The sequence below is a fragment of the Ictalurus furcatus genome, chromosome 7 (genome assembly GCF_023375685.1).
Source record: "Ictalurus furcatus strain D&B chromosome 7, Billie_1.0, whole genome shotgun sequence".
Classification (NCBI taxonomy): domain Eukaryota; kingdom Metazoa; phylum Chordata; class Actinopteri; order Siluriformes; family Ictaluridae; genus Ictalurus; species Ictalurus furcatus.
In genome coordinates, this window is record NC_071261.1 from 33536129 (window position 1) to 33559523 (window position 23395).

The following is a 23395-nucleotide window of genomic DNA, read 5'->3' on the forward strand; positions in this document are numbered from 1 at the left end:
ATCAATATATGAGACACTATCTATTGTTCTTTCTCTGAGAGGAATCAGATAAGTATAACTGTCATTTTGTTATCATTTGTTTGACTTCCTATCATCAAGGTCTTTTTTCCCATTATAGTCTTAGCTTTAAACTACAGTATCCAGGTGAAGTTATCCACTGTATAATGATAGAAAAGTAATAAACACTTACTAATTCAGGAAAGTTTGTATGAAACTAAAATAAAGGGTTTTTTTGGCCACTGGAACTTTGCATTATGTAGGTGTAGTGGATGGGACACTCGCCCCTATACAAACTTCTATGTTCTTTGAATGTGCAGGTGTGACCATCAAGGACTCTTTATAGACACTGATCCTCATTTATCAACATTTTAATGAAGTTGCATGTTAATGATTGTGTAAGCCAAACCCAAGTAAAAATCTTTATAGAAGTTTTGTAAATGCTGATTTTCTTCATACTCACATGCAATCATTGATGAATGCCAATCACCCATTGCTCACAGAGCTATAAATGATGGGTAAATGGCAAAAAAAAGAAAGAAACTTTCTCAGAAGTAGAAGTGAAAGTTAAAACAGAAAAGAGAAATATATGGGCAACGTTGGAGATTGTTGTGTGTGAAAGTCCCAGGAGATCAGCAGTTTCTGAATACTCTTCTGGCACAAACAACCATGCTATGGTTAAAGTCACAGAGATCAGACTTTTCCCCATTCTGATGTCTGATGTGAGCATTACCTGAAGCTCTTGACCTGTATCTGCATGATTGTATGCATTGTGCTGCTGACACATGATTGGCTGATTGGATAAGTGCATAAATGAGCAGCTGTACATCATGTGCAAATGTTTCTATTAATGTGAACGGTAAGTGTACATTGTTTCCGTCTCTGTGGTGTTATTTTAATCATTTTTTTGATTGGCGAAGTTATATTTGTGGCAAGATCGGTTGATGGTAGATTGTGCTTTAAATAATTCAAAAACAAATTCGTTCCACCACTGCTTCGACTACTTTCTGGCACAGTTAACCAATTCATCAAATCTCACAGGGATTATATTTGGTATATATCCTCATCCACTTTTGGAATTAATTCCTGGCTCGACCACTGATTGAACAGAATATACTGCCGGGGAATTATGAGAAGAGATTTGGCAACCCCCAAACTCCAGTGCAGCAGGTGGCGATAAAACACCTTTCAGTTGTCAAACACCTTAAGTAGAAGAAGAAGCAGAAGACGAGATGATCATCTCTACATGAAAATATCTTTGCATTTCTATGTTCTGTACAAGATTTTCTTCCATGAGGTTTACAGCAACAGTTAAATCTGAAGGTGTTTAAGAAATGCTGGTTACTGTGGCTGTACTTGGAGAGGGTAACTATGTTCTAACTAGATGCACCAAGAGGTAAGTTAAAGTGAAACTGGTGCCAGATGCATCAAATTCCTTCTGTACAAAGGTCAAACTAAAACTGGCTGAATTGTGACGTTACTTTATATTTCATAACCGTTAATGATTTGTTTATAGGTATAGTAAATAAGACAATTCAAAGTGGCTGTGTTTAGTTTCATGCTGGTGCTTTTTACCACTTTCGACATGTCAAGATGTTCATGGTGTTGGATTTTATTCCTAATTAAGTGTTGGCCAGTTCCCCCACTCAGGTCTCCCCTATCATATTACATCTAGCACCTGTTTACTGAAGAAAAGATGTACTAAAGACAGAATTCCTTACCTGTTTAATGTAGTGTTCAATTAGGTTGTATTGTGTGTTCAGTGCAGGCATCAGGACTGCATGAGTTATTGTAGTCCAGATATGATGATGTCTGATAAATATAGTAAACTATACTACATAAACTATAGGTGATAAACTGCTTGAGTAAGGATCTGTCCAAAACCCAGAAAACATGATTGGTTTTTGGTAATAATGTTGATAACAAATGGGAATAAACGGAAGTGGTGACGAGCTCTCTTGGTTCATATGCTTTGATAGGACCTGTTTGATGGTAGCTTCTGAAACACGCAGTTATCCAGATGCATGGGGTCAGTAAATATTTTCTGGCTCTGTGTCCTTGCTCTGGATGTGATGAACAGTTCAGTGATGGCACTGAGTGGGCACCCCATGATCTTCTCAGCAGTACAGATGGTATTTAATAGTTTCTTGGACTGGTACACAAAGAGGAGAAGAACCACACAGTGATGGAGGATGTCAGAATGCTCTCAGTGATCGTTCTATAATTCTGAACCATTATTTGGTTGAGATACATTTTGTTTCCTCAACTATCTTAGAAAGTACATCTTCAGGAAAGTAGTAGTAGTAATAATAATAATAATAATAATAATAATAATAATAATAATAATAATTATTATTATTATTATTATTATTATTATTATTATTAATATTATAATTAAAGGGGTCATATCATGATTTTTAAACATTTTTAAACGTTCCTTATTTTGTTTATTGGGTGTAATAGAATAGGTTAACATGCTTTAATGTCCAAAAAACACATTATTTGTCACATACTGTACATTATTGCATTACCTCTATTCCCAGGCTGCATGAAACGCTCCGATTTCTCCAAAGCAGTTGTGTTGTGATTGGCCAAAAACCTCAAGTGTGCGTCATAAATGTGACGCCCCCCCCCCCCCCCCCCCCCCGGGTAGCTTCAGCCTCCAAGGCTTCTACAGCAATTCTAAGCTCCTAAGCAACATGTCGTTGCCTTTACCATATACGAGGTCCAAAATTGGTCGTATATGCATTTTTGTCACATATTTTGGTCGCATATGCTCTTGAAATTTAGTCTGTGTGACCTCAAAATATATTTGGGAGTATTTGTGTGAATGCAAATAATTGTTGTGGTGCAACATGTTTTCATGTCTTTACAAAACATGCACTAATTATTGCTCAGTATGTGCCTGCTGTGAGTGTTGAGTTTTTGTCACACGTGAATTGTAAACCTGCTTTTCCCCATTATGTAAATGTTATATTATGATCAAGTTAACAAAACTCCTCAACACTCACAATAGCTGTTGTATATTTTTTGGTTTGCTTTTCAAGGAAATTAACAATGGAACCTGAGAACCTTTCTGCAAAGTGTGCTGCAGTTTATGCATGTGAAACGCTGCTGGTGTGAAAGCAAACGCGGCACTCGCGCCTCAAACTGCGCACTGCTTTCTGCTTCTGCCCTGTTCCTGCGCCGCGTGCGGTGCGTTCACGGCATTGCGTTCACTGTGGGACAGAGGTTGCAGGTAATACTGCGTTCACCACTGAATCCACACATTTTAAGCGCAAGTGGTGGTGTTTTTAAATAAAATAAATCTGTTAATATATACATAAATTGCAGCTATGGTAGTTTCAGGAGTAGCCTTCGTGTATAGCCTGCATTTTTCTCTCCCAGATTCAGGAAGCTGTCCTCCATAAAATGCGTTGTGCACAAGCAAACATTTGGGTTGTACTGCTCAGGATCAGCGTTATAAATAAACAGTAACCACTGATTCCTAACTTTGTCCGTTTTCGGAAGGCTAAACAAAGGGGTTTTGCTTTCACAATGAAACACGCAGCATCTCCACGACATGGCGTCTGAATTCACTGAAGCTTCGCCTTCTTTCTTCGTGCCTGCCTTTGGGCAAGATTATGCTAATAGTGCATGGTGCGATGTAGACGTGTTGTGGAAGTAATATCTGGACTTTGAACGACCTGTTTTTGGCAGGTCTGGAGCAGTGTTCTCTTTTAGAATAAAACCCTATGGGGGAGACTATGAGCATTGTGACTTTGCAGATCTTATACATGCACAAACAGACACCTTATACACCCAAACAAAAGGAAAACATTAAAAATCATGATATGACTCCTTTAAAGCTGCAAGAAGCATATTCGGGGGCCAAGCACCCAGACAGTTGTTGCCAATCACAGGAAAGGAGAGCCATAACTTTAGGCAAAGGGATTCAAGCATGACTTGTAGTTTCACTCATGAGGTGTATTGTTTGACCATGGACAGTGGTGGAATTCTTTGACTATAGGAGGAACGGTCTAGAGGAACAAGTGGGCAGCAGGGTGTCCTGGGTGAACTGTTAATGTTTTTCTCCTTGCAATTTAAAAACATCTAAGGTATTTGTTTTTTCTCATCAGTTTAGACATTTCCCCCCACTTTGTGCAAGTTTAAATGGGTCTCAATATGATGTGAATATCACATGTCCAGGTTGGTCTGAAAATAATGCACGCCAAAATTGTGTTGATGTTGATTGGACATAATTTGTAGTGGAAAAACAGTTTTTGACAAAATCCAAGATGTTTTTTTTTTTTTTTTGCATTTGCTAGCATGATACAGGAAAACAGTTTTGAATATTAAAATTCCTTTTTTAAGTTTTATTTAGACAGATCTCAAGATGATGTGAGCCAATTTTGGTGAAGATTGGACAAAATTTGGAGGAGTAGCAAAAATGGAAGTTATATGTAAGCATTTTAGCATGCTTTTGTAACTTTTGACCCATAGGTGGCACTGTCACTAAATTTGTTGCATAACCTCTGGTCATGGTCCTGAAGTTACCTACTAAGTTGTATGTCAGTGCACAAAGTCATTGCTGAGATACAGCCTCACATCCGGTTTGACAGCTGTGCTATCAGATTTGTTGGCCCATTACAGGCAAACCATAATATTCCAAATTCATTTGATGCCTTTTATGAGGCTTACTCTGATGATGATGCCTGCCAAATTTGGTGATGATTGGACAAAAGTTGTAGGACAAGTAGCATAAAAACTGTTTTGGACAAAATCCAAGATGGCGGAAAATCTAATTAGGTGGAAATAGAGGTCATAGAGGTTGAACTCATCTCAACCCAGGGAATCCAGGTATGCCTGGCTTTTAAATTTTGGACACATGGTTCAAAGATTATGACCATAAACATACTTCAAAATTAGGCCCAAATTTGACCCGATGTTGGCACTAGAGCATTGGCAGCACTTTGCCCAAATTTGTCAGAATGTTCCTTAGAGCCTTCCCAGTCAGCGTACCCAATTTCACATCTTTTTACAAGATGGCTCTATGGGCTGTCATAGACACCCTAGCCAGAAGATGAAACAGAATAATAATAAATATAGCTGCAAGCAGCAATTACCAGGCCAAGCACACAAACGGAAAAGAAGTTGATGTGTTGATGTGGGTGTTTTTAAACCATTGACAGAATTACTTATAATGCTATAAAATAGCTTTTTAGCTGTTCCAAAATGGTGCAGGTACTCTTAAGTCATGATGGCGATACTAAGTTTGGTCTGAATACATATAGCCTCACGTCCATTTCAGCGTGCTCGCCATTTAATTCATTTCATTCATCCAAGAACACTTTGGTCTATCATAAAGCTTATAATTGACATTTGTGGCATTTTATGGATACTTTTATACAATTGAGCAGTTGAGGGTTAAGGGACTTGCTCAAGGGCCAAGGAGAGGAAGCTTGGTAGTGTTTATGACCTTCCAATCAGTAGTCCAACATCTTAACCACTTATCTACAACTGCCCAGAATTTAATAAACTTACATTTTTAAGATTGAAATTTTTTGATTCCACTGGCAAGGACCCTAAGGTTATGGTCCCGATGACCCATACCAAGTTTCTTGCTGTGTCACGGGTAAACGGTTTGCTATATCAAAATTCCATTCAAACGTAAAAGCTACTATAGCACTAGGTGGCACTGGAGTGAAACTTCTTGGGTACATTCAGGGAATGGTCCCAATACACATAAGTTTGCTTTATGTTGCCTTAAGTTATGCTTTGCAGAGATATGACTTCGGAAACTATATTTTTCTTTTATGGACACATTGTGGGAGAACGGTTTTCAATATCAAAAATCCATCTGATAAATTTTATGCAGACAGGTCTTGGATATTTGGATATGATCCAAATTTGATGATTTTGGGTGTAATTTGTAGGAGGAGTAGCGAAAACATTGATTGGATTCGAGCATTTTCTAAATGTCATTGTAACATTTGACCTCTGGGGGCATTGTATGAAATTTGTTTCATAGCCTCAGGTCATAATCCTGAAGACATGTACCAAGTTTAATGACAATGCGTAAAGTCGTTAATGAGATACAGCATCACTTCCTGATTGCGACTTCATCGCCAGATTTGTTGGCTTCTTACCATCAAGCGGTTTCGAAAATCAAAATTCCATTCAATAAAGTTTGTGTGGATTAATCTGAAGATGTTATGAGCCAGGTTTTGTGAAATTTGGACAAAATTTGTAGGGAGAGTTGTGTAAAACAGGGAGAGTTTGTTTTCAACAAAATCCAAAATGGCAAAAATTTTGGTGACACAGTTAAAAAGTTATGGCCATAAACACACTTTGAAATTTGGCCAAGGTTCGACCTGTGGGTGGCACTACAGCTTTCGGAGCTTGGGGCCCAGATTTGGTGTATTTTGCTGAATGTGTCCTGAAGCTGTGTGCCAAATTTCACAACGTTTTACCACATAGTTCTATGGGCTGCCATAGACACCATAGCGAGAATAATAATAATAATAAGCAAGATCCATAGAAAAACAATAGGTGCTTTGCACCAGTGATGCTCAGCCCCTAATAGCAAAAGGTAGAATAACAAAAGGGTGCCTACACACCTTCAGTACTTGGCCCTCTGATAATAAATCTTTATTTATATACCACATTTCACTAAAAAACTGAAAAGTGCTTTATAAAATTACAGTTTTACAAAATTAAAACTACAAAATTACATAAAACCATTAAAAAATAAATGTCAATAAATATCTATTCAAAAATTAAATGAACACTATGTAAATAGAGAAGGGTAAAGGGAGGGGTGACTCCTTACAGAATGGAATTTAAAACAAAACGAGTCTCAGTCCTCTGAGTCCTTAAACAGGCTGTATCCTTAAATTAGTGCACCCCTTGCCCTGTCTTCAAGCTGTTGGTGATTAGGAATACCATGTTGTAATCAGATTCCAGGGGAATGAGCTCCACTGTGGAAAAAGTTTCCCAAAATAATGCTGTAGCATAAATTGAAAATTGTCACCTGCAGTAGCAGTGTGGATCTGCGTTTTCTCCCAGTGTTGTACTGAGGCTGGTGACTAAGATCTCAGACAAAAACCACTGAGTTCAGTTTGAGTCAAGTGGCAGTCAATGGTTTGTGGTAGAATATAAACTACAACCAGAATTACTAAGGAAAATAAATAATTTGTGGGATTAAAAAAAAAAAAAAACATTCATGCAGACACTCTTGACCAATCAAATCTGCACCTGCCAAAAGTTTGACCAGTCCCACCCATTCCCACAATTATTTGGTGCTGAACTTGTTTGTATTTCCCAAAATATAAAGTAATCAGTCATTACAGTGCTGTTACCTTGACCAGGATAACCTCTCAATTCTGCCTCCATGAAAGTATAATCCACCCACTGCTCTCCTGATTCATTTGAAAGGTAAACGAAAGCTAAAATGGCTGCCGTAAAAGCAGCAGCAGGCGTGAAATCCAAGATTTGGGTAGACCAGGTAACAAAAGAAAACTTTTTGGTGGCCCAGAACCTTCTGGCAAACTGTTTGGCACCTCAGGAGGGGGAGACATCCCTAACGATAATAATACATAGAAAAATGTAACAGTTCTTTATTCTACTTTAGGATAATGTTGCTTTGTATTTTCATGTTATTGACTTCCATTTTTTTCTCCCTAGAGACAGAAGAACATGATGCCCACAAGAGACTCCAGTAGTCATCAAATGACTGCTACTATTCTTTGTATTATGACCAGTCAAGAACAAATACACACAGAACTTCACATCTGCTCATATTGTGGGAAGAGTTTTACTCACCAGAGTAGTTTACAAACACACCAGCACATTCACACAGGAGAAAAACCTCATCAGTGCTCACAGTGTGGAAAGAGTTTCAATCAGAGAAGTCATCTCCGGCTACACCAGCGCATTCACACAGGAGAAAAGCCGTATCACTGCTCACAGTGTGGAAAGAGTTTTGCTGACTCGAGTAATTTCCAACAACACCAACGAACTCATACAGGAGAGAAACCATTTCTCTGTGTACAGTGTGGAAAAAGATTTACTCACCAGTGTAGTCTCAAAACACACCAGCGCATCCATACAGGAGAGAAGCCGTACCACTGCTCACACTGTGGGAAGAGTTTTGCTGACTTTAGTAATTGTCTACAACACCAACGAACCCATGTAGGAGAGAAATCATATCCGTGCTCACAGTGTGGAAAGAGTTTTAATCTAGAGCGTTCTCTCCAACAACACCAGCGCGTTCACACTGGAGATAAACCATATCAGTGCTCACAGTGTGGGAAGAATTTTAATCACAAAAGGTCTCTCCAGCGTCACCAGAGTATTCACAGAGGAGAGAAGCCGTATCACTGCTCACAGTGTGGGAAGAGTTTTAATCGAGAGAATAATTTCCAAACACATCAGCGCATTCACACTGGCGAGAAACCTTATAGCTGCTCACAGTGTGGAAAACGTTTTACCCAAATAAGTGGTCTCAGAGCACACCAGCGCATTCACACGGGAGAAAAGCCGTATCACTGCTCACAGTGTGGGAAGGGTTTCATTCAGAGAAGTCATCTTCAGTATCACCAGCGAGTTCACACAAGATAAAAGTCGTATCACTGCTAAGAGTGTGGGAAAAGTTTTACTCACCTACTCAAGTAATTTCCAAAAACACTATTCACATGAGAGAGAAGCTGTGTTAGTGCTTCATGGGTAGCACGTTTGCCTCACACCGCCAGGGTTGAGGGTTCGATTCCTGCTGTGACCCTGTGCGTGCGGATTTTGCATGTTCTCCCCATGCTTCGGGGTTTCCTCCGGGTACTCCTCCAGTCCAAAGACATGCATTGTAGCCAATTGGCGTGGCCGTAGTGTGTGAATGTGTGTGTGTGTGTGTGTGTGTGTGTGTGTGTGTGTGTGCGTGTGTGTGTGTGTGTGTGATTGTGCCCAGTGATGGATTGGCACCTCGTCCAGGGTGTACCCTGCCATGTGCCCCATGACCCCTGGGGTAAGCGGTATAGAAAATGCATGGATGTACAGTGGTGCTTGAAAGTTTGTGGACCCTTTAGAATTTTCTATTTTTCTGCATACATATGATAAAACATCGTCTGATTTGTCCTAAAAGTAGACAAAGAGAACCCAGTTAAACAAATGAGTCCTCAGAAATTATACGAGTGAAATGAAATGAATCCTCGTGCCATGATACACTCCCACAAATGTGTTGTGAAGATCAGATTTCGATAGATCCCTATTCTTTGTCATCCCACTGATTGATATCACCTGAGTCTAATTTCACTCTTTGTCTACTTTTAGGATTTGTGTGAAAATTTGATGATGTTTTAGGTCATATTTATGCAGAAATATAGAACATTCTAAAGGGTTCACAAACTTTCAAGCATCGCTGTACTTATTTAAGTTGTTTTAACATGCACAAGTGTACCAAAACTGAGCCATAAATAAAGCTATAAATCTGCTTTGTGACCGTGTCCATTGTTAAATTGTTGAATTGAATAGCTGTGTAACAGTGTAGTGTTTCCAGTATAATCTCATCCCCTACACCAAGATATGGAAGTTGCTGTTGTGGTTTATTTTCATTTATCTTCAGACATTATTTCAAAGATATCTTGAGACTTTATTCATCAGATTCTACTGGAACAATTTACACCCCATAGACCCCCAAAACCTTGTAGCATTAGAAGTGACAGGGTTTTTTTTCCCTGGCACAGCAATTACTCAATATCTGAATATCTGACTCTGGACAAACACCAGGAGCTTGACATTATAGTTTAAGCACAGTTTAATGTCCTGGAAGCTGGACATCAAAATCTTCCCTTTCATAGGCAAAACCATCAAATCTATTCATGTTATTAATGTACAATACTAGCTTTCCCCAGCCTACTATAGAGGAATCACAACGTTTTAAGCTGTAAAGGCTAAATTGTACAAAATATGGTGAACTCTGAAGAATTTGCTCTCAGTCCAGTCCAGTAGGTGGCAGTAGAACACTTTTCAGCTGTGAAACCACCTCAAGTAAAAAAAAAAGGTGGAGAAGACCTGCAGGTTCCTTAACTGCTGTAGGATGTTCACCCTTTAAATGTAGTAGTTCATATCGACTATTTCTCAGCTTTAACAAGCCTCTCAATGGACAATATTCATCAAGACAATATATGAAATATGAAATTCTTGCAAGTTTATTCAGAGTCCACAACACGCAGTTAGTCCTGACATGTTTATGGGTAACAGCCCCTGTGGGAGCAGAGGGTAATGAAACTGTTGATGCATGGCTAAACGAACTTGAAGTCACCCAAATATTAATATTCAGGTCCCATTAAGTACAACTGAGGTACAAAAAAATATCCAAGCATATATTAAAATGAAGTGGCAAGAGAAATGGGACAGACAGTCCAATTTCCCCCACAAATATTGAGAAACTCATACATGCTTTTGTTACGTCTAGATTCGACTACTGCAACAGTGTTCTGGTGGCTTACCAACGAGCTCCATTAAACACTTACAAAGAGTTCAGAATGCAGCTGCAAGAATGCTGACCCGTACCAGTCTGAAGAATCATATCACTCCGGCACTTAAATCACTTCACTGGTTACCTTTGTCTTAAAGAATTGATTTTAATATCCTGTCATTAATTTTCCATATGTCTTCATGGTGGTGCTCCACATACCTTTGTTATATGATCACTAATTATACTCCTGCTGGATCACTTACTGTAGGTCATTCAACTGCAACCTGCTGGTTTTAACCAAAACATGGCTGAAAAGCGGGGAGTTGGCCTTTAGTCACTACGGGCCTAAACTGTTGAACTTCTCTCCCTGACAACCTACATACAGTTCATTCAATTAGCACATTTAAAAAGTATCTTAAAGTGCATTTGTTCACTGGGGCCTTTCCTCAAACCAGTTAATTTTCCATACTTGATTTGATTTGTATTCTTTTATTTATTCTGTTTTATTTGCTTAGCATTTTATTTATTTTATTTAATAATACTGATTTTATATTTCCTGTATCTACTTCATGTCTTTTGTAAAGCACTTTGTAAACATTGTTTAAAAAAAAAAAAAGTACTATTTAAATAAAGCTTTGCTTACAGAGAACTTAAAGGAAGGCATCTATACAGGATTCAAAAGCAAGTTAATACAGAGAGGATAGTCTGTAAAAAACGAAAAGAGGCTACGATTATTACTCGTCTTAGAATAGGGCATTCAGGTCTAAATCATTCACTGTTTATAGGAAAACATGAAACAGGACAATGGAGGTATTGCAGCCAAGCAGAGGCAGTGGAACATTTCTCTGTACAACATATGAAAATTAAAGATCTGAACTGGGTGTAATTAGCATTACACTGCAAAGTCTTATAAGAAAATAAAAAAGTGGTCCAGGACAAGGGAAAGTTATTAAATTATCTATTATTAACAGACTAGTATAACAGGATTTAAGTTTGAAATGTGCAATATTTTTTCTTTTTAACCTCCTTTGCTGCTCCACACTCCTATCCAGGTGGTGGCAGTGATGTACCAAAAGCTGGTTTGCAACTGTAAATAAACCAGAGAAGAAGAAAAGGAGGTGGCGGAAGAAGAAGAAGAAGCAGAAGCAGTCCTGCAGTTTTTCCCACTTGAAGAGTTGAGTTACATGTAACTATTTATGCTTGCATGTTTACAGTACAGTCTATTCTGATCCTTTTTTTTGTTTTTTTGTTTTTTTAAAGAAGATCACTGAGGAGGATACATGTGTTGATCTTTAAATCGTGAGGTAAGTTCACGTGAATCTGATTCTCTGAGCTGCTTGGTGTTGGATAACTGTTACTGACTGGATCCTAAATGGATCTCTGCTTCATATGTAATAGTGTCTAGTCCAGATAGCCGGCTTTTTACCTCTTAAATAAATTTTTTTTGTGTGTGAAAACGAGATACAAAACTCTAAATGGTCAGTAAACACCAGCCAGTGTTGCCAACTCTTTCCATGAGAATGTAAGCTACTACATCCTCAAAAAGTCCCCAGTTTACACCATGGTTTAGTTTGTATATCAAAACGTATGGCGTGAAGAAGGAAGATTTTTGGAATCACACAATAGAATAGACTACTGTTTTATCAGGAAATAAATTGAGAAAGAATAAAACACAACAGGGAGTTCTGCAAAGGAAGATGATCCATGACAGGACAGTGTGATGCAGTTTGGATGGCCGTGACCACTCCCAAAGTGGATTATTTTCGTAGAACAGCACTTTCTGAAGTGTTTTATTCCTCTTATACTGTACCACACCAATTTGGAAATCTGACTCTCCAATCATTAGGTTGGCGCTCCGACATACTCTTTAACCAGCAGACAAGTTCAACAAAAGAGCCAACAAAAAAACAGACACAAACATGAAACGTATCAATGGAAGATGAATGAAAAAAGAAATAAAATGCTCTGATGCAAAAACAGAAAAGAGAGTTACATATTTCACTCACCACAATTACTGAAAAAACAATGGTAAAAATAAATAATATTGAACAAATTTAATAGCTCATTTTGGGGCATTGGGACAATACAATTTAGTATTTTTCATGATATTAAGTTCCTTTTTATTTTTGTCTTTTCTTACTAGAATATGATTCGCAAAAAAGACTCCAGTCGTCAGCAAAAGACTACGACCAGTCAAGAACAAATGCATACAGACCTTCACCGCTGCTCATATTGTGGGAAGAGTTTTACTCACCAGAGGAGATTAAAAACGCACCAGCGCATTCATTTAGGAAAAAAGCCTCATCAGTGCTCACAGTGTGGGAAGAGTTTCAGGCAGAAAGGTCATCTCCAACAGCACCAGCGCATTCACACGGGAGAGAAGCCGCATCACTGCTCACAGTGTGGAAGGAGTTTTGCTGATTTGAGTAATTTCAAACAACACCAACGAATTCATACAGGAGAGAAACCATTTATCTGCTCACAGTGTGGGAGAAGATTTACTCACCAGTGTACTCTCAGAACACACCAGCGCATTCACACGGGAGAGAAGCCGCATCAATGCTCACAGTGTGGGAAGAGTTTTGCTGACTTGAGTAATTTCCTACAACACCAGCGCATTCATACAGGAGAGAAACCATTTCTCTGTGTACAGTGTGGGAGAAGATTTACTCACAAGTGTAATCTCAAAACACACCAGCGCATCCACGAAGGAGAGAAGTCGTATCACTGCTCACAGTGTGGAAAGAGTTTTAATCTAGAGCGTGCTCTCCAACAACACCAGCGCATTCACACTGGAGATAAACCGTATCAGTGCTCACAGTGTGGGAAGAGTTTTAATCACAAGAGGACTCTCCAGAGTCACCAGAGTATTCACAGAGGAGAGAAGCCGTATCACTGCTCACAGTGTGGGAAGAGTTTTAATCGAGAGTGTAATTTCCAAACACATCAGCGCATTCACACCGGAGAGAAACCTTATCAGTGCTCACAGTGTGGAAAACGTTTTAACCAACAAAGTGGTCTCCGAGCACACCAGCGTATTCACACAGGAGAGAAGCCATATCACTGCCCACAGTGTGGGAAGAGTTTTAATCGACTGGGTAATTTCAAACGACACCAACTAATTCACACTCAACTCAAAACACACCAGCGCATCCATAAAGGAAAGAAGCCATAGCACCGCTCAAACCGTGGAAGATGTTTTAATCAACATAGTACTCTCCAACAACACCAGCGAATTCTCACTGGAGAAAAGCTTTATCACTGCTCAGAGTGAGGAACGAGTTTTAATCAGTGACCAAATCACTCACACAGGAGTAAAGCCATATTACTGTTCACGTTGTGGGAAATGTTTTAACTGGCTGTATAAAGTACAACACCACCAGCTAATTCACACCAGAGAAAAGCTTTACAATTGTATATATTTTGAAAATGGATTTACCTATTTAAATCTACTGTGTGGTCAAAAGTATGTGGACACCAGACCATCACACACACATTCCCCCCCCCCCCCCCCCCGTTTGGTTGCCACAAAATTACAACGAACACTATTGTGTAGAATGTCTTTGTATGATGTAGTATTACAATTTCCTTTCACTAGAACTAAGAGGCCCAAACCTGTTCCAGCATGACAATACCCCTGTGCACAAAGCGAGCTCCATGAAGACATGGTGTGTTAAGGTTGGAGTGGAAGATCTCAAGTGTCCTACACAAAGCCCTGACTCCAACCCCACGGATCACCTTTGGGACTTTTGAACTGGAATGCCTAATGCATGCCAGGCCTCCTTGCCCAACAACCAACCTCTCTAATGCTCTTGTGGCCGAATGGGCCCAAATCCCCACATCCACGCTCCAAAATCTAGCAGAAAGCCCTTCCAGAAGAAACTGTTATAACAGCTGGGACACACTACACATTATATTCCAAATGGATTCGGGATGGGATGTTCAACAAGCACATATGGGAGCGATGGTCAGGTGTTTGGATGTATAATGTACTTATAAGTTACACAAGTTTGCTAATGTTAACGTTAACATCCAGCTGAATATTCTGCTAGTAATGTAAGTGATCTATCAGTTTAAAGATCATGCATACATTTGTATTCAAAGTTTTGGCCACCACTTATATACACATTACATATACATATTTTGTTGATTTTTGGGAAAAAAAGAAAAGAAGAAAGTTTTTCTGCAAATATTAAAGCACAGGTATTTTATTCTGTTAAAAATAAAAATAAAACAGTCACAATGTGCTCCTTTAAAGCAGTTGTGTAAGTAAACATTTCTTGTTTCAGAGTTGAATCTGTGTGCATTCATTTATAGGCATCATTTTAAAAATGTCTTGACACTTTCGTCACCTGATTCAACTGGAACGATTTACACTCCATAGACCCCAAAAAATATGGAGTATTAGAGGTGACCGGTTTATTTCCTGGCACAGCAATTACTAAACATCTGAACATCTGGCACTGGACAAACACCAGGAGCTTGTCCTGTATATAGTTTAAGTGCAATTTTTAATGTCCTGAGAGCTGGACCTCAAAATCTTCCCTTTCTTAAGAAAAACCATCAAATCCTTAACTGATTTTCTCATGATCTTGACATAGCAAAAGTTGTTTTCTTGTTATCATGACTAATTTCCTTGTGATCTTGACATTATTTGCAGGTATACTTAATAAGACAATTCAAAGTGGTTGTGTTTTGTTTCATACTGGTGACTTTTACCACTTTTGACCCAACACATTTCAGGATGTTGGGAATTTGTCATGGGGATTTATCTGTCCATGTTGTTGGATTCTATTCTTAATTTAGTCTTGGCCAACCCCATCCAAGCCTTAAAAAAAAAAAAATACACCAAACCATTATGTTGGTTAAATGCCTGAAAAAAGGTCTGTGGTTAACAGAAGCACAAGATATGTTCACGTTTTATACTACGCCATAAAATACATCAGTAATACCCCAATCGAGATTTAAAAAAAAAAAAAAAAAAAAAAAGCGTTTACGTGCCTTGAAAAGACAGTTGCTAACAAGTGACTAAATGGGACTACATAATAACAATAAGTGACTAAATGGGACTACAGAGGTTGTCGCGGACATTAAACGTCATCACGCCGAACAGGAAAACTCTTCTACTACAGCCTCATTGTGTTTATACTCGCACTCTTGCAACTCAAACTTTCCAAATTGTAGATCTATCAATTTATAACATTTTCCAACAAAAAAAAAACAACAAAAAAAGTTTTTTATTATTTATACTTATACAAAGAGTGAAGGGTTGTATCTTAATAAAAAAAAAAACAGATCACTTGGATCAGGGTTAAAGGATGATGTATATAATTTTTAATAAAATCCTGAAACAACTTTTGAAATTATTTTTGTTATCTGATATTCAACAGTGTCATCAATAGACAAAGAGGATTTTTTTTTTAAGTTCACCTCGTTGTTTTTCTTCCAAATTGAAAAAGTATGCAGAGTTTTTTCCCCGGCTTCTAGCAATATGGCCCTAGACCTAATACTTGGTATGATCCACCCTGTTTTATAAATGTAGTACACTCTCCTCCCCTCTCTCTTCTATCATGTCTTACTGCCACATAATCATATAAAACTAAATCTAACTGAGTTTCTAACCAAGTCTCTTCTACACATGTGACCTCTGGTTTTTCTCTTTTACTAGCAACAAATTGCTTAAAGTCTTGTGCGTTAGCCAATAAACTTCTTGCATTCCATTGCAAAGTTAGCATTAATATTATTACCAACCCAGGAATTCTCTTGACTTCCATGCATCCTTAGCTCATCATTTATTTCCTCCCACTTCAGTCCTATCATATCTAAGTGATGTTCTGACGCTCTCACAATCACCTGAATCCTTTCTGTATTTGACTTTATTTCAAATGTTGTACTTATTACCCCTGCAACGAAAGTGACCAGTTTCTACTTCTCTATCCATGCATTCCTCTCATATTGTTGTTCATTTACTTTTCCTTGCTCTTTATTCCCTCTTCCCTCCTTATTCTGCTGTTTCTCTCCATCCAACTGAACTGCATCAACATACGATACCTTCTTTTTTAAGTACCTCACATCCCCAGTACTGTGATTTCCTCCACAGTTACAACACTTTGGTTTTTATATAGAACACACCCTTGCATTCTCTTTCCCCCCACTCTTACAACCTTAAGAACCTTTATTTTTCCAGCTTTCTAGCCTTTTCCATTTGGACTTCATTATTACACCCAATCAACAAGTTCCCATCTCCTAGAATTCTAGCATATTTCACGTCTCCAATCTGTCCCTTAATGATTTTTGTTCATTTAACTGGGTCAGCTTTCTTTATTCCCTCCTCGCCATCAAATCTAACAACTACATTTATTATACCCTCTTTCATTCTTTTCTCTCTTTCCTCACTTCCTTCACTTTCCGATTCTCCAATGCTGGATGTTTCTTTCCCCCTTCATTCCCTTTCCTACATTTTCCCACTCATTTATCCTCCTCTCCTCTTCCTCACTGCAAACCATACTGTCACGTTTTCACTCAAAGTAAGTTAAGGTAAAACGAGCTAAACTGAGCTAGCATAAAAATCTGTGCATTATTCTACAAAAATATATATAATAATAATTTTAAAAACAGCAGCGACTATAACTAATTTGAACATCAACAATACTCGTTGACATTAAAATATTTTATAGTCACGCAAGTAAAGCAGTAAGTGGATTCCTACGTGGAAATGTACTTATTAATTTGTTTTCCAAAAATAATAAATGAAAAAAGTGTGTATTGTAGCTTATTAATAAACAATTATATCAAACTGCATTTACTGTGATAGTACCGAGGCGGTGACGTCATTACATTGCCACTAATCAATGAGACCCGGTATGGGCGGGGCGACACATGTAGCCCCGCCCAATCCTGCTTTCTGCAGCCAGGTCTACTTGGGTAAAATACTGGAAGATTTAGATTGATATTTAACATCCTTACCCACACTTCAGTCCAATAGGTGGCGGTAAATCACCTTTCATCTGTGAAACCATCTCAAATCCAAAAAGAAGAGCTGCAGCTGGAGGATTTTGGTTCATATGTAACATTGTCTAGTCACTTAGCTGGATTTTACCCTTTAAATAAGTAAGTATGGAAACTGATCCTGACTGCGTTGTTTGTTAGGAATTGTTAAGGATTAGGCAGCTAAGATTGTTTACCTCGTTTTACACTTTCCTCACTCAATAAGAATTAAATGCTGAAGGAGGAGGCCAAGCTGGCCATGCTAAAATGAAGATGTTTCCAGAAAAATAGCAAGGAAAGGTTAAGTCTCTAATCTGCGGATTAATTCTCGGTCTAACACACTAGAGGAAAGGATTAGTGCCAAGATAGATTTAGTGTGCGCCTAAATACAAGATCTGAAGAAGAATCCCTGCTGGAAAGAATAAAATAAACCATCACAGAAACTCTACAAATTCCATTACATGCAGTTACAGTTAATCAGTTTCTAATTATTATTCAGCTCCAAAGCACCCAGTGTTTGTGAGGGAGAACTAATGAACCACAATTGGGCTGTTGCCATTTTAAGTGACTTCCCCGGTATCTTAGAGCCTGTCTTCAGAGCTGAACATGGCAGGATAATGTTGCTTTGTATTTTTCATATTATTGACTTCCATTTTTTCTCTCTAGAGACACCAGTAGTCATCATACGACTGCTGGTGTTCTTTCTATTATGACCAGTGAAGAACGAATGCACATGGACCTTCACCGCTGCTCATATTGTGGGAAGAGTTTTATTCACCAGAGTAGATTAAAAATGCACCAGCGCATTCACACAGGAGAAAAGCCTTATCACTGCATAAAGTGTGGAAACAGTTTCAGGCAGAAAAGTCATCTCCAGATACACCAGCTCATTCACACTGGAGAGAAGCCATATCAGTGCTCGCAGTGTGGAAAGAGTTTTGCTCGACTTAGTAATTTCCAACAACACCAACGAATTCATACAGGAGAGAAACCATTTATCTGTGTACAGTGTGGGAGAAGATTTACTAACATGTGTACTCTCAAAAGACACCAGCGTATCCATACAGGAGAGAAACCGTATCACTGCTTACACTGTGGGAAGAGTTTTGCTAACTTCAGTAATTTCCAGCAACACCAACGGATTCATGCTGGAGAGAAGTCGTATCACTGCTCACAATGTGGAAAGAGTTTTCATCTAGAGCGTGCTCTCCAACAACACCAGCGCATTCACACTGGAGATAAACCGTATCAGTGCTCACAGTGTGGGAAGAGTTTTAATCACAGCAGGTCTCTCCTTCGTCACCTGAGTATTCACAGAGGAGAGAAGCCGTATCACTGCTCACAGTGTGGGAAGAGCTTTAATCTAGAGACTCATTTCCAGACACATCAGCGCATTCACACTGGGGAGAAACCTTATAGCTGTCCACAGTGTGGAAAATGTTTTACTCAGCACAGTGTTCTCAAAGCACACCAGCGCATTCATACGGGAGAAAAGCCGTATCAGTGCTCACACTGTGGGAAGAGTTTTAATCGATGGAGTACACTCCAGTATCACCAGCGAATTCACACAGGAGAAAAACTGTATCACTGCTTAGAGTGTGGAAAAAGTTTTACTCACCCGAGTAATCTCCAAAAACACCAAGCTATTCACATGAGAGACAAGCTGTGTTAATGATGACCGTATGGGACGATTCTTGCACAATTCAGTTGTTTGTGCTATACACCAAAGACATTTGGGTTAGAGAGTTTAGAATTTCAGCTTTTATTTCCTGGTATTTACATCTGTTTGACATTACAAATTGTTGTATTGGTTATGACCAGTGCTCGTGCAATGCCTCTGATTGAATTTTCCCCCTTTTCTCAACTTCAAAATGGCTCGCTTTTCTCCCATAGACAGCTCCCTGATCATCATGTTGGCTTATCTTATTTAACAACAAATGCAGTCTTCACAGGTGAAACCCAGGGCTCGAAACACGAGTAGATGTTCAGCGCTATTAATTGTTTAAATAATCAATCTAAAAGAACACACCTGGATAACAAGTAACACGTTTCAGTCAAATTTTCCAGTATTTTTGCTTGCCTATTGGGTGGTCTGATACAAAATGTGCTATGTTCTATGTCGTTCAACACATGTACATATAAATACCAATTCTAAATATATATAAATACCAATTCTCTTCTCTTATTCATCTTTTAATCTCAAACCCTAATGTCTTAAGTCTACAACAATGAATTGCTGGTGCTGTTCCAATAGTTTCGGAGTGGACTGTGACAGTGAGTTCTGGGCCTCAATAGTTTTGGAAGGGTGTTTGTTTTTGTAAAAACTGGAACCCAAAATATCTAACTCAGTAAACTGAAACAGTCTAGTCCAAGTCAGAGCAGTTTATCTAAGAATGGAAGTACAACATACAGTAGCAGAGATTGGAATTTAGCAAGTGGTGTAGTGCACATTCTGCATTGTGGTATATTAAATATGAAGTAGATCACATTTCTAATCCAGCCACCAAAAAATGTTGTAATTCGTGTTCTAAATTAAAATTGTCTTCTAGATTAAATTAATTTAACGAGTTGAGGGGGAAAAAAGAGCTGGTGGCTTTTATTCCACTAGGGGGCAAAATAGAGCAATAAACTCAGGACAATTTGCTAAAGATATAATTCTTCATTAGATAGCTTGGATTTTGACATACAATCTCAGTGTAATTTATATATAAAATATGAATTAAGTCCATTTCATATATAAAATACCAATTAGGTCGATTTCAGTTCCAGGCTGTAACACTACACATTTAAAGATGTGGTGAAAACTTGTGCAAGACACTCTATGGTAAAACCATAATTTGAAAAATGTGTTCTTTTGGTAGAGAATTGCATTACATTATCTGTTTTGTAGGTGAGAAGTGTCCAGTTCATTTGTGCAATGAAAATGTAACCCAAATGCTTAAAAATAAACACATTTAAGTTATGCTCATTTTTGTTTAGGTCACGCTCACGTAACATTGGACTAAGTGTAATGTGGCCTGTTCCCTAGGGTTAGAGAGATAGCATGCAAGCAGTAGCAGTCAAAGCAGAACTGGGAAAAGAATATTTCTAATATCCAAAAGAATGTTGAGTCAGGTAATAAGGAAGGAAATTTAACATTAGACATAATAAGAAATCACAATATGAGGTGTGATAAATGTCAGGCACTTGAGATGATGGGAACATGCAATTGATATCTGAATTAGAATGTGTGGATTGATTTTCTATAACAGCATGTCCCTGGCAATAATTCTGGCTGTGAAAAAAATTATTTATTTTTGTCTGAATGATGGTTCCTGTGCGTGTGGTGTTTCACATGTTCTCATATTCATGTGGGTTTCTCCAATGACCAAAAACCTGCAAGTGGTTGGATGGTAAATTGCCACAAGTGTGAATGTGGGTGTGTGTGAATGGTGCCCTTGGATTTGCGCTGGCGTGCCATCCTGGGTGAAATCTTCCACCTTGTGCCCAGTGTTACCAGGATCAGGCTCTGGATCTGAATTAATCTGATTCGGTATCAGACTGAGAGAATGGTTCATTTACAAAGTCAACTGTAGGGAAAACACCAAATATTCACAGTGCCTTTTTTGATTGATTGATTGATTGATTGATTGCATTAAAGTGCTATTGGGCATAAAATAGGAAGATTTAGATTGATATTTAATGTCCTTCCCCCACAGTCCAGTCCAGTAGGTAAACACTTTTGGACTGGTAAAACACCTTTCACCACCTCAAATTGAAAAAGAAGAGTTGCAGTTGGATGATTTTGGCCCATATGTAACAGCATCTGGTGCACTTTTTGGTGCACTTCTGGATTTTACCCTTTAAATAAGTATGTAAATTGATTCTGACCGCATAAATAGATGTATTGAACATTAATTAATGTATTAATGTTCTCCATCTACATTAATGTAGATGGAGTGGGTGTTGTGTAGCAAGTCCAAGCTCTAGTCCTTGGTGTTGTCCTGTTTGAGGGTCTGTAGGGAGAAGCTCCTCCCCATTCATTCTATGTTGGCCTTCAGGGAGCGGAAGCGCTTTCCTGACCACAGCAGTGAAGAGTCTATTGTTCAGATGGCTGAGGTTCTTCACTATCTTCTTGGCCTTGGTTCAGCACTATTGCTGTGGATGAAATGGAGGTCAGGGAGCTCAGTGCGAATGGTGCGCTCAGCTGATCGCACCACCATCTAGAGAGCCACCTATCCTGCTTGGTGCTGTTAGGATGCTCTTGGTGTGTAAAAGTTCCTTGTCTTAGATAGGGGGGCAGGGGGGTTATGGTTTGATAACAGTGTGATAACCTAGTCTAAAAAAATCATGGTGTTATGGTATCACAGTACAAATTATAGAACAATACTATAGAGTGTAGAGTGTTACTGTATAGCATTGTATTGTTTCCAGTATAATCGCATCCCATGGAAATTTGAGCAGCTCTTTGATTCATTTCCCTCCAGTCCAGTAGGTGGCAGTAGAACACCTTTCACCTGTGAAACCACCTCAAATTGAAGAAGTAGTAAAAGAGGACGAGCAGGTTTTCTCGCTTGGACAGCTGTTCTATGTAACTTTTGTGCTTGAATGTTTACAATACAGTCTTTACAGCGACAGTTCAATCTGATCCAGTTTAAAAGAAAGAAGATCAATGAGGTGGATTCATGTGTTGATCTTTAAATCCTGAGGTAAGTTAAAGTGAAAATGGTTCTCTGAGCTGCTCGGTCTCAGCTAGAACACTGACTGGATCCTAGATGGATCTCTGCTTCATATCTAATAGCGTCTAGTGCAGATAGATGATTTGTACCTTTTAAATAAATAAGTATTTATATAAATCTGATCTCTAGGAATTCTAGTTTTATCATTTTCTTGCCATTGCTGATGAGTAGACAAGTTACCTCAGCAAACATTTCGCTCATCGGTTAAGCATTATTATCGACCATGGGTCTTCACAGTGTTGGGTTTATGGACATACACAACTCTGAGTGACCAATTAACACAGCCAGCTCGAGCCTTTAATAGCCCTCAATATCGACAAAATATATTACTAGAATGCATATGAAACAATTAATTACATTTTATGTGTATAGTATTATAAAATTATATACTTTGGATAGGAAACACACACACACGCATGTATCTTGAACTTCATTAACAGGTTAAATATACAAAAATAGATAGTATATACATTTGTGTGTGTGTATGTATGTGTGTATATATATATATATATATATATATATATATATATATATATATATATACAGCGGGGGGAAATAAGTAGTGGATGCAGCAACATTTTTTTCACTAAATATATTTCCAATGAGGCTATTCACATGAAATTTTCACCAGACATCAGTATTAACTCAAGAAATCTGTAAATATAAAGAATTCACAACATTAAAGTCCATAAATGAAGTTATGTGTAATAAAGTGGAATGACGCAGGAAAAAAGTATTGAACATGCTAAGAAAAAGCAGTTCTCCAAGGCAAGGTAATACAGGGAACCAGCTGAAATCCGTAAGTAAGTATACCCCCTATCTGTGTAAATTAATAACAGCTGGGTTAATAAATTGATGGTCTGTAAAAAGGCTTTTCGTTACCAAGGTGTCACACAAGAAACATCTCTCCCAACAGCTCTCCCAAGACCTTCACAACCATATTGTTGCAAAACATATTGATTGAATTGAATACAGATGTATTTCAAAACTTCTGAATCCCCCAGTAAGCACCATTGGGGCCATTATCCACAAATGGAAGCAACATCACTCCATCATCAACCGGCCACGTACAGGAGCTCCTCACAAGATTTCTGACCATGGAGTCAGAAGAATAGTCAGAAGAGTAGCTCAAGAGCCAAGGACCACTGGGAAAGAGCTCCAGAAACACTTGGAGGCAGCAGGTACCATCGTCACAGAGAAAACAATAGGCAGTGCACACCACTGCTCACGCTCACCCCACAAG

At 38.5% G+C, this 23395-nt stretch overlaps 2 pseudogenes; both read left to right on the forward strand.

The window, feature by feature from the left end:
* Positions 1 to 484: 484 nt before the first annotated feature.
* LOC128610753 (zinc finger protein 850-like) lies at positions 485 to 21170 on the forward strand (annotated as a pseudogene).
* Positions 21171 to 22010: 840 nt separating this feature from the next.
* The window catches only part of LOC128610754 (zinc finger protein 585A-like), a 28932-nt pseudogene continuing 27547 nt past the window's right edge, over positions 22011 to 23395 (forward strand).